Genomic DNA, 9,053 nt, shown 5'->3' with positions numbered 1-9,053 from the left:
TATATATATATGTATATATATATATATATATACATTTATATAAGAGCATAACATAAACACATAAATAAAAATATGATTTAAAAGAACGTAAAAATAAGCGGTGTAAACATGGTGAATGCATACGAAAGAGGCAACATTAACAGAAATGAAGATAGAAAATAAAATGATAAACTAGCTATACAAAAAGATATAACATATATAAGTTTTATAAGATAACAGTAAGAATGCGTATATAAATGCATACATATAAAAAAATACAAAATGGGACAAGAACGCGAAACATCCGGACAGTTAGGTGATACAAAAATGGGACAACAAAACATCCAGATAGACGACACAAAAAAAAAAGTATGGGTCATTCGAAGTTTTCTTTCCTCAGTCGAGTACCAGATTATCTTCACAATTTCGGCTCATTATACTCGAGATTTCTCCAATCTGGCCAGCCCCAAGGATAAACTAAGCTAAGCGCATTAGATTCCTTGGAAGAAAGCAGCGAATGTATACAAAAACAAGGACGGAAAAAAAACGAACAATGTTACAAAAATACAATAAAAATAATAGCAGGACATAACAACAGGTGTCTTTCGACTAAGGATGAATTAAATTGAACTGGCGTATCTGCTTCAAGGCGGTGCCCCAACATGGCTGCTGTCAAAGGACGGAAACGAATAAAAGAATATATATATATATATGCATGTCTGTACGTATATATATATGCATATAAATATATATATCTGCTGCTTTCACATGTAAACATTCTGAGTTTAAATCATTCATATAACGCTTATTTGTTACTGGTATAAATTATTTAGTAAAGACATTCTTTTTTTCTCTGTACAAACAAATAAACATTATTCTGCGTTCGTTATTACTTCTGTAATTTTCTGCGAGACTATTCTTTTACTTAAGAAACTGAGCAAATCTAAAACATCTGCAGAATTTTTGTTGGGCAAACGAAAATAAAAATATCAATAATGGTCGAATATTATTTTTGCTGCACTGCGCATTTGATAGTACATAAGTTATTTAACATTCCATATATTAAATATGCATTCACAGAATTAACTACAATAAGTCGTTTGATGACGAAGCAATTTTTAACAATATAAAATGCACCACAACTTTAAGTTTTGATTTCTAAATATAAATCCAAATTATTGATATGTAGATAAATCAGTTACAGTTAAACATCGAGTCACGCAATTTGTCAATAATGTGAACAAGAAAACAGTTAATGTGTGAGTTTCAGATAAATTGGGAAATGTTTTGATCATTATAAGTACAAGGGCTAAGATCTTCATATGACAACCTCATGGCCTCTAATCTTATTCGACTGCGAGGTATCTGGGACAGGTGACTTCAGTTATAGCTTCTGGTCAACCAATGCCTTTTAAGTGAAATTGTAATTCAAATTAGTGGATACAAAATATGAGGCGTTCCGTCCTATGTATGTATGTATGTATGTATGTATGCATGTATGTATGTATGTATGTATCTATGTATGTATGTATGCAAGCATATATGTATGCATGTATATGTGTGTGTGTGTATGTATGTATATACATATGTATATATATATATATGTATATATCTATATATATATATATGTGTGTGTGTGTGTGTGTGTGTGTGTGTGTGTGTGTGTGTGTATTGGGTTGGCAAGAAAGCAATTTCGATTTTTTAGTGTGAAATAAAAGTAATTTTTTTTCATACAAAAATGAACTTTAATCAATTATATATTTTCCATTTTGTTAGATGACCTTTTGCCATCTTTCAGGTAACTTCAGGATTCTGCGCTCATAGAACTTCTGGTCCTTATAAGCCAAAAACTGAAGCAAGTGCGATTTCAGGTCATCATCATTATTGAAAACTTCACTATTAAAAGAATTTTGCAAACATCAAAATAAATAGCAATCTGATGGATGTGACATCACTTCCCAACCAAGTTCCAATAATTTTTTACGCGTTAGCAAAGACGTTTGTGGTCTAGCATTGTCATGGAACATGAGTCCTTTACGATTAACCAATTCTGGTTTTTCTTTGATTGATTCCTTCAGTTTTCTTAGTTGTTGACAGTAAATATCTGAATTGATCATTTGGTTCCTTGGAAACAGCTCAAAATAAACAACGCATTTGAACTTCCACCAAATTGACACATGACCATTTTTATGCAATTCAGTTTGCTATGTGGTTTGTGCTGGTTCATTACGCTTGGACTACACTCGTTTTCGATCGACGTTATTGTAAACAATCCATTTGTACCACCAGTGATAATTCATTTAAAAAAAGATAGATTTCATTGCATTTGAGATACATATCGCAAATATTGATTCGTTGTGTTAAGTGAATCACTTTCAATTTATGTGGAACCCAAATATCGAGCTTCTTAACAAGTCCAAGACATTGTAAGTGATTTTCTATTGTTGCGTAAGATACATTTAACCTCTCTGCAATCTCTCGCACAGTTCATGACAATCAGATTCAATTATGGCTTTGATTCTGTCATCATCAACTTCCCAAGGTCTACCAGAACGTTGGTTATCTTTGAGTGAAAAATCTCCAGATCGGAATTTTAAAAAACATTTCTGACATGTGCATTCTGTTAAGGTGTTCAATTTTTTTCTCTCATCCTCATGTCAACGGATGATGGTCTATTCAAAAGTGCAGAAAAATGTTCTACCCAACACTTATGAATAGAAGCGGTGTCAGTCAGAAGCAAATATCCATTTGCTGTTCTCATTGGAGCTACTGTAGAAGATTTTGGGCCATATACTTCCTTAACATTAGAGTACAAACCCTTGGCATCATTTCTATCTGCTGCTTCTTGTGCCCCTTTTGCTCTGTCATTCTACCATTTCTGCTTAATTTTCTTTAGAGCAATCTACACTTTCCCTTTCAGCTTTCTGTAAGCTTCGTTTGAGTTGGCGTTTAAGGACTGAGAAAAAAGCCTAAGTTTTGTTTTTCTAAAAGTAGATTATGAATTTCTGGTGATTTGCCTAAAAACCAGTCATTGGTCTTACGCGATTTAAATCCTACTGAAGAACTTGCAACCAGAAATACTTTTATTTTGAAATCTTCCTACAAATTGTTTAGATCGAAATTGATACTTTCTATAACATCGTGGAATCTTTGCAAGTTGCTTGGTAATTTGATATTTGCAGCATTTAAATTTTTGGTTGCCTTAAGACCAGACTGTCGACTTTAATGTATTATCGAAAAATTCATATATATATATATATATATATATGAGAAAATTTATTCTCACACTCAAATATATATACTTTTATGGATATTTGTGTGTAGGTGCGTGTGTATCTGCATATGTAAAGGGGACGATCATAAGGATAGCCAAAGAAAACATAAGTGAAAATTGTTTTTCTAAGTTGCAACAGTAAACATCGGCAAACTGCCATTTTATCAATCGCTGGAACCAGGTACGAGGCATCCTAGAAGCAGTCCCTTTAAATATGCATTGCTTACCTCAGAATACATTTTCATTGTTGTATGTTTTAACAAGATGACCTAATTTGTTCCTTCGTGGTAATTGGCCAAATTGGAAGTACACCCAATCTATGAATCAATAACCATTTGATTCTAAGCCATAATTTTCATACTTAAAATATCAAAAAAAAAAAAAAAAATCTTCCTCTTACCCGAACAAGAACTGAGGACAAAAGTAATAATCATTTGGTAAAGTAACTTAATAGGTGTAAATTACGGAAAGGGGCAGGTGAGATATATTTTAATATAAGCAATAATTCTAATTGTACTGAATGAGTAGATAAAACGCTTTATTAGACAGGTAGTCTTTGATCCGACATATTATAAAATCGTTAATTGTGCTAGCGTGTGGTGCATAATTAAATCATGATACTATAAGAAATTAAATGTTATTAATTCAATGGGATACAAACCTGTATTTATGTGATTTACTTGTCTTAAACAACAACAACTTGTGGGATCCGTGATTCTTTCACTGAATTAATTGTAAACCTATTGGTGTGTCTGTATCAAAATATTGTCGCTCATCTGCTATTCATTGAAAAGTGAAGGAAATTGGAATACGATGATTACTTAATGCACTTTATATATATACATTACAAACTTTTTGCACAATTTTATAGATTGAATACACAGCAGCCATAAATTAAATATTCACTGTTATTTTACCATTTTCCACATAAACAGAAAAAAATACATTTTAAAATTTACGTGGTCACGGTTTCATATCTATAAGACAACAATTTTAAAGTAAAAAAACAAGTTATTTTATTTGTAAAATATAGGGGTCACAATTTCACGGGGGTAACAATTTAATGCAACATGGCATACTCTGAACACCACACCGTTGGTAACTTATAAGCTAAAGCGATGGGTCAGAGCCAATGCACATTTCAATTTGCGTACACCATTCAATCCAATACTTCTTTGCAGATTATGTTCTTCGTGTAAGTTCTCCCTCTTCTTCAGTGTTGATAACTCGCACATCAGATAATTTGCAAGCCCTTGACAATACAACATATAGTTGGCCATGGTTCAGGCAAGAACAACCCCATTTTATCAAATGTCTGCGTTTGTGAGTTATTGATAGTTCTTGTGTGTGACAGGCGAACGAGAAACTGGTCTCTTTCTAAAGTGAATGACAAGTTTGAGATGCGCATGCGTTAAGTGATAGGTGATATAAAAAACTTAGTTCAATTTTTAAAAAAATTACTTTCAACTACTCACAATCACCAAGTCCACCACCACCACCACCACCATCAATTCTCTCTCTGTGTGCCTTTCTTTAATCTCACAATCAGAACATCACCCCTCTGCTAAAATTATATTCTTAACTCTCCTCTATATCATTACTTTCAACTGACTGCTTTACCCATGTAATAAATATTACGTTCCCCTTTCCAAATATCATGAATGCTTCTCTCTGTCTTTTTTCTTTCTCTCTCTTTCTGCCTCATTATTCGCATTATCCTCTTTTTTCTCTCTCCTTTTCCCTTCTCTTGTTCTCTCTTTCCCTTCAACTAATCACGTGAAAATGTTAAAATTACGTCCCTCTACCTCACGTCATGGACGCTTTCCTCATCCTCTTTTTCTCTCTTTCTCTTTTCTTTTGTCCCTCTTTGTCTCTAATCACGTGAAAGCGTTACCGACGGGCTAAGTAACGTAATGACAAGAAGACATATAGGATAATATGTAAGTGTGCGTGTGTATTTGAGTGTGTGTGTGTTTGTGTGTGTGTGTGCATATATACGTATGTCTGTTTTTTTCGTTGGCGAAACAGTATTGTTAATGGATATATGTGCAGAGCACATACAGTCTGCTATTAAATAGCACCACTGTGATATACAATAATACAACTAGACCCTTTCATTTACAGTAATGCCATGCATCAATAAGCTGTTGCCATCTGCAAGCGGAAGCGTCTTCCTCTGCCGCCATAAAATTCTACGAACTATGTAATGCAGTTTAATCAAACGTATGTAAAACTAGTGTTAGTTTTTATTTCTTTCATTTTCTGTTTCAGTGTTTCGGTATGTATTTCTAGCGCTTTATTCAGCATATTTATCCTTGTTAATTTTATTTTTGTATAAGTTAATGTCATTTATGTCCAAAATCTAATGTATTTTACGTGTAGTTTCGTAGGGTTTAAAATTCAAATTGAAAACGATTAACGTTTATTATTTCCTTGCTTCAAATGAGTAAACAAGTAGGTTACTGCAAAAAAGAGTTGTTATGTATTAATTCAGAGACTTATAAGCGTTTATTTTGCTTCTGTGAAGAAATTGTTAGCCTTGTTTTAGAAAAGTCATTGAAAAGAATGAAGCACAAAGAGAATACTTTAGGCGAAATGTGTTTAGACATTGGACGTGCATCTAATGTGTTTAGTTATTGGAAGTGCAGCTAACCATTCAATATGTGTTTTATGCCCAATTGCCATTTATGTAAACCATTATTTTAGAATTAAAACATATCAACCTGCTTCAGTAAGAAAACTATTCTCAAAAATAGATTAACGGCGTATGCAGACAACATCACAATCATCGTATCCATGGTCAAGCACCTGCAGTGGGTATGTGAGGTTATAAAGGAATATGAGGTGGTGGCAGGAGTAAAAATTAATCGTGAGAAGTCGGTCGGCTTGCAGCTCGGCACCTAGAGAGGTAAGTCGATGCTGCCCAACAGCGTCATGGGACTATGGATGAACGGTCTAGTAAAAATGCTAGGGGTTTGGTTCGGTCTGGACCTCCAGAGAAAAAACTGGAGCGAGGTTACGTGCAGGGTGACTCACTTAACTCAGACCTGGTCTGAGCAGTAGTTATCCCTGAAAGGGAGGGCGGAGATCATGAATGTGTTTATCGCACCTGTGATCCCTTACCGCCTAACCGTCGTGCCTTGCCCTGATTCTTGGCTAAGCAAGTTGGAACGATTGCTCTTTCGCTTTTTGTAAGGCTTGTAAGGTGCTCTATCTACTGCCAATATCCGCTGAAAGGTGGGCTAGGGATGATGTGGCTGATGATGGACAGGCATGCGCTGAGGTTGAGGCATCTCTGGCTCTACCTGGATGGTGAACGAGTGTAGTCTCCGTTCGTCAAGCTAATATTCCTCGATTCACTAGTTTCGGTGAATTGGAGCCATGGATCAAGCTTAGACTTAAGTTGGGAGCGTGGCAGACCGAATGTCGGCAGGTTTTCGCGCTTCTCTCTCAGACGGTTAATGCCGGTGGCGAGGGTTCCACTTCGCCATTCTACAGAGGGTTAGTAGAGGCCAAGTGTGAAGACGTTCTGGTGGAATTCGACGATAGTCAGCTTGCTGGTTTGTTTCGAAGGACATTCGGGGCGGGGCCTTTGGATAACTTCCAAAAGTCTCTGGCTTGGCAGTGTTACCGAAGTGCCTTACTAGTTCGAGATAAACTCGCCAACAACGGCTCTTCATACCAATCCACGTGCCCAAGATGCAAACAAGGCAGTGAAACTGTTCTGCACGCTGTTGTGCAGTGTCCGAAACTCTCGGAGTTGTGGGTTTATGTCGAACGGCTGCTGTCACGTTTGGAAAGAATTACAGTTGTGCTCTGACTCAATTAATTATAAAGATTGTTCCACCGACCCCAACCCTCTGGAAGAAAGAAGGGAAGCTTTGTTTTCTTGCTGTAGTAGCGATTGCAAAAGAAGTAGTGTGGAAGTCTCTCATGAAAGGAGAAGTGACAGATGACTTCATCTCCAGCCGTGGATTGGTACACCTTTTTGTTTCTCAACTCAAAAGGGAAATAAGACTGCAAAGGAGTTGCCTCCCACTAAGTATATACGAGAAAAGGTGGAAGGATGTTGAGAGTGGATGTGTCTACTTAAGGGATGACATAAAGGATTTGAAAAGGTCCAATGGTGGAACGTGGTTTGTGGGGTCACACCTGTCCATCACTTCATCATCATCATCATCATTATCCATATTTTATTTATTATAAATTTGTGAAAATACCGTTTATCTTTCGTTGGCGAATCTTCCCCTGATCCCTTGTCTGTCCCCTTTGTGTGTAACTATTATAGTGAATAAAAAGATCAATTCCTCCACCCTCCTCCTCCTCCTCATCATCATCATCATCATCATCATCATCATCATCATCATCATCATCATCAGCTGCAGCAGCAGCTGTAGCCCACACCTGCCCCGTCCTAGCAGTAATCCGGTGTAGATCTTACTTGAGCTATCTATAAAACCCATAGCTAGTCAGTGCTGAAATCGGTGCGGGTCTGTACTTATGATACATCTATAACCGTATTAACTAACATTGTCATTCTGGTTTTTATGTGTATGGCAGTAGAGTGTGAGTTGAAGAAGAACAGGATGCTATTTCTCGCTGGTCGAGCGAGCACATGTGCCTTCACAGCCCTATCATAGCTAAGGTATTTCATCAGTCGAAAACTGAATGGTAGCCATTTTTTTCTTGGGTTGCTTTGCTGTGACATTGTACTTAATTTTTCTCCATTTTAATCACGTTATCATTTCTTTCATCAAGGTTTGGTATAAAGCCAGGTATGTTTTTATTCATGTTCTAGTTATGATGCCTACTTAATTTTCTTTTTATCAGGTTTTGTTCTTTATTTTGTTTTCCTCTTTTTTTTTTCATGTGAGTTCGTTTCGCTTCAGTGACGTAAGCCAAACGTATGAATAGCTTAGCTCTCGTCTTATGATTTTCTTAACAACAACTTAAAGCATTTATTGACTTTTTCATAAACAAACTTTCCTCAGCACTTTTAATGAAATATTTCGTGTGTTTGTGTGAGTGCAAGGCTTCAGCAGTGTGCATGTGAATTTGCACTTATATGTTTCTGCGTGAGTGTGTATGTTATGTATATGTGTGTGAGCGTTGGTGTGTATAAACGTACGTTTATGTACATTTCAGTGGGTTCTTATATGTACAAGTATTGATGTCAGTATACATTAACATATAAGTATATGCCTATGTGTACATATACATAAATATGTGTGTGCATGTGTGTGTGGACTTACATATATATATATATATATATATATATATATATATATATATATATATATATGTGTGTGTGTGTGTGTGTGTATGTATATATATATATATATGTGTGTGTATGTATGTATGTATGCATGTATGTCTGTTTACATAACAGCATTCACACGCTAACGCAATGCAAACACTACATATATATATATATGTGCATATATGCAAATATGTGTATGTGTGTATAGTTGATAAATCGTGTCTAAATATACTGTGATAATGTATAAGTATTCAAAAATGTAAAACTGTCTTCTAGTCTTTAATTTAGCTCTTCAGTTGTCTAAGACCAAATATTTCAAGACAGAAATATTTAAAGTAAAAGTGAAAAGGAAGTGTTTGCTTTTTATGAAAATGCCACAATTAATATTCCTGTTTCAACAAAGCAGCCAATGAACACTTCAGAAAATACTGACAGAGTTTATTGAGACTATTAACTACTAAAAGAGGTTGCCACCGTGGTGTAGATAGTAAACCTATGAAGAATGAAATAGGGGGTCTAGGTTCAATTCTGTGATACTCA

Source organism: Octopus bimaculoides, chromosome 5, assembly GCF_001194135.2.
Source record: "Octopus bimaculoides isolate UCB-OBI-ISO-001 chromosome 5, ASM119413v2, whole genome shotgun sequence".
NCBI lineage: Eukaryota > Metazoa > Mollusca > Cephalopoda > Octopoda > Octopodidae > Octopus > Octopus bimaculoides.
The sequence above is the reverse complement of the archived record's forward strand: the minus strand, read 5'-3'. Positions refer to the sequence as shown.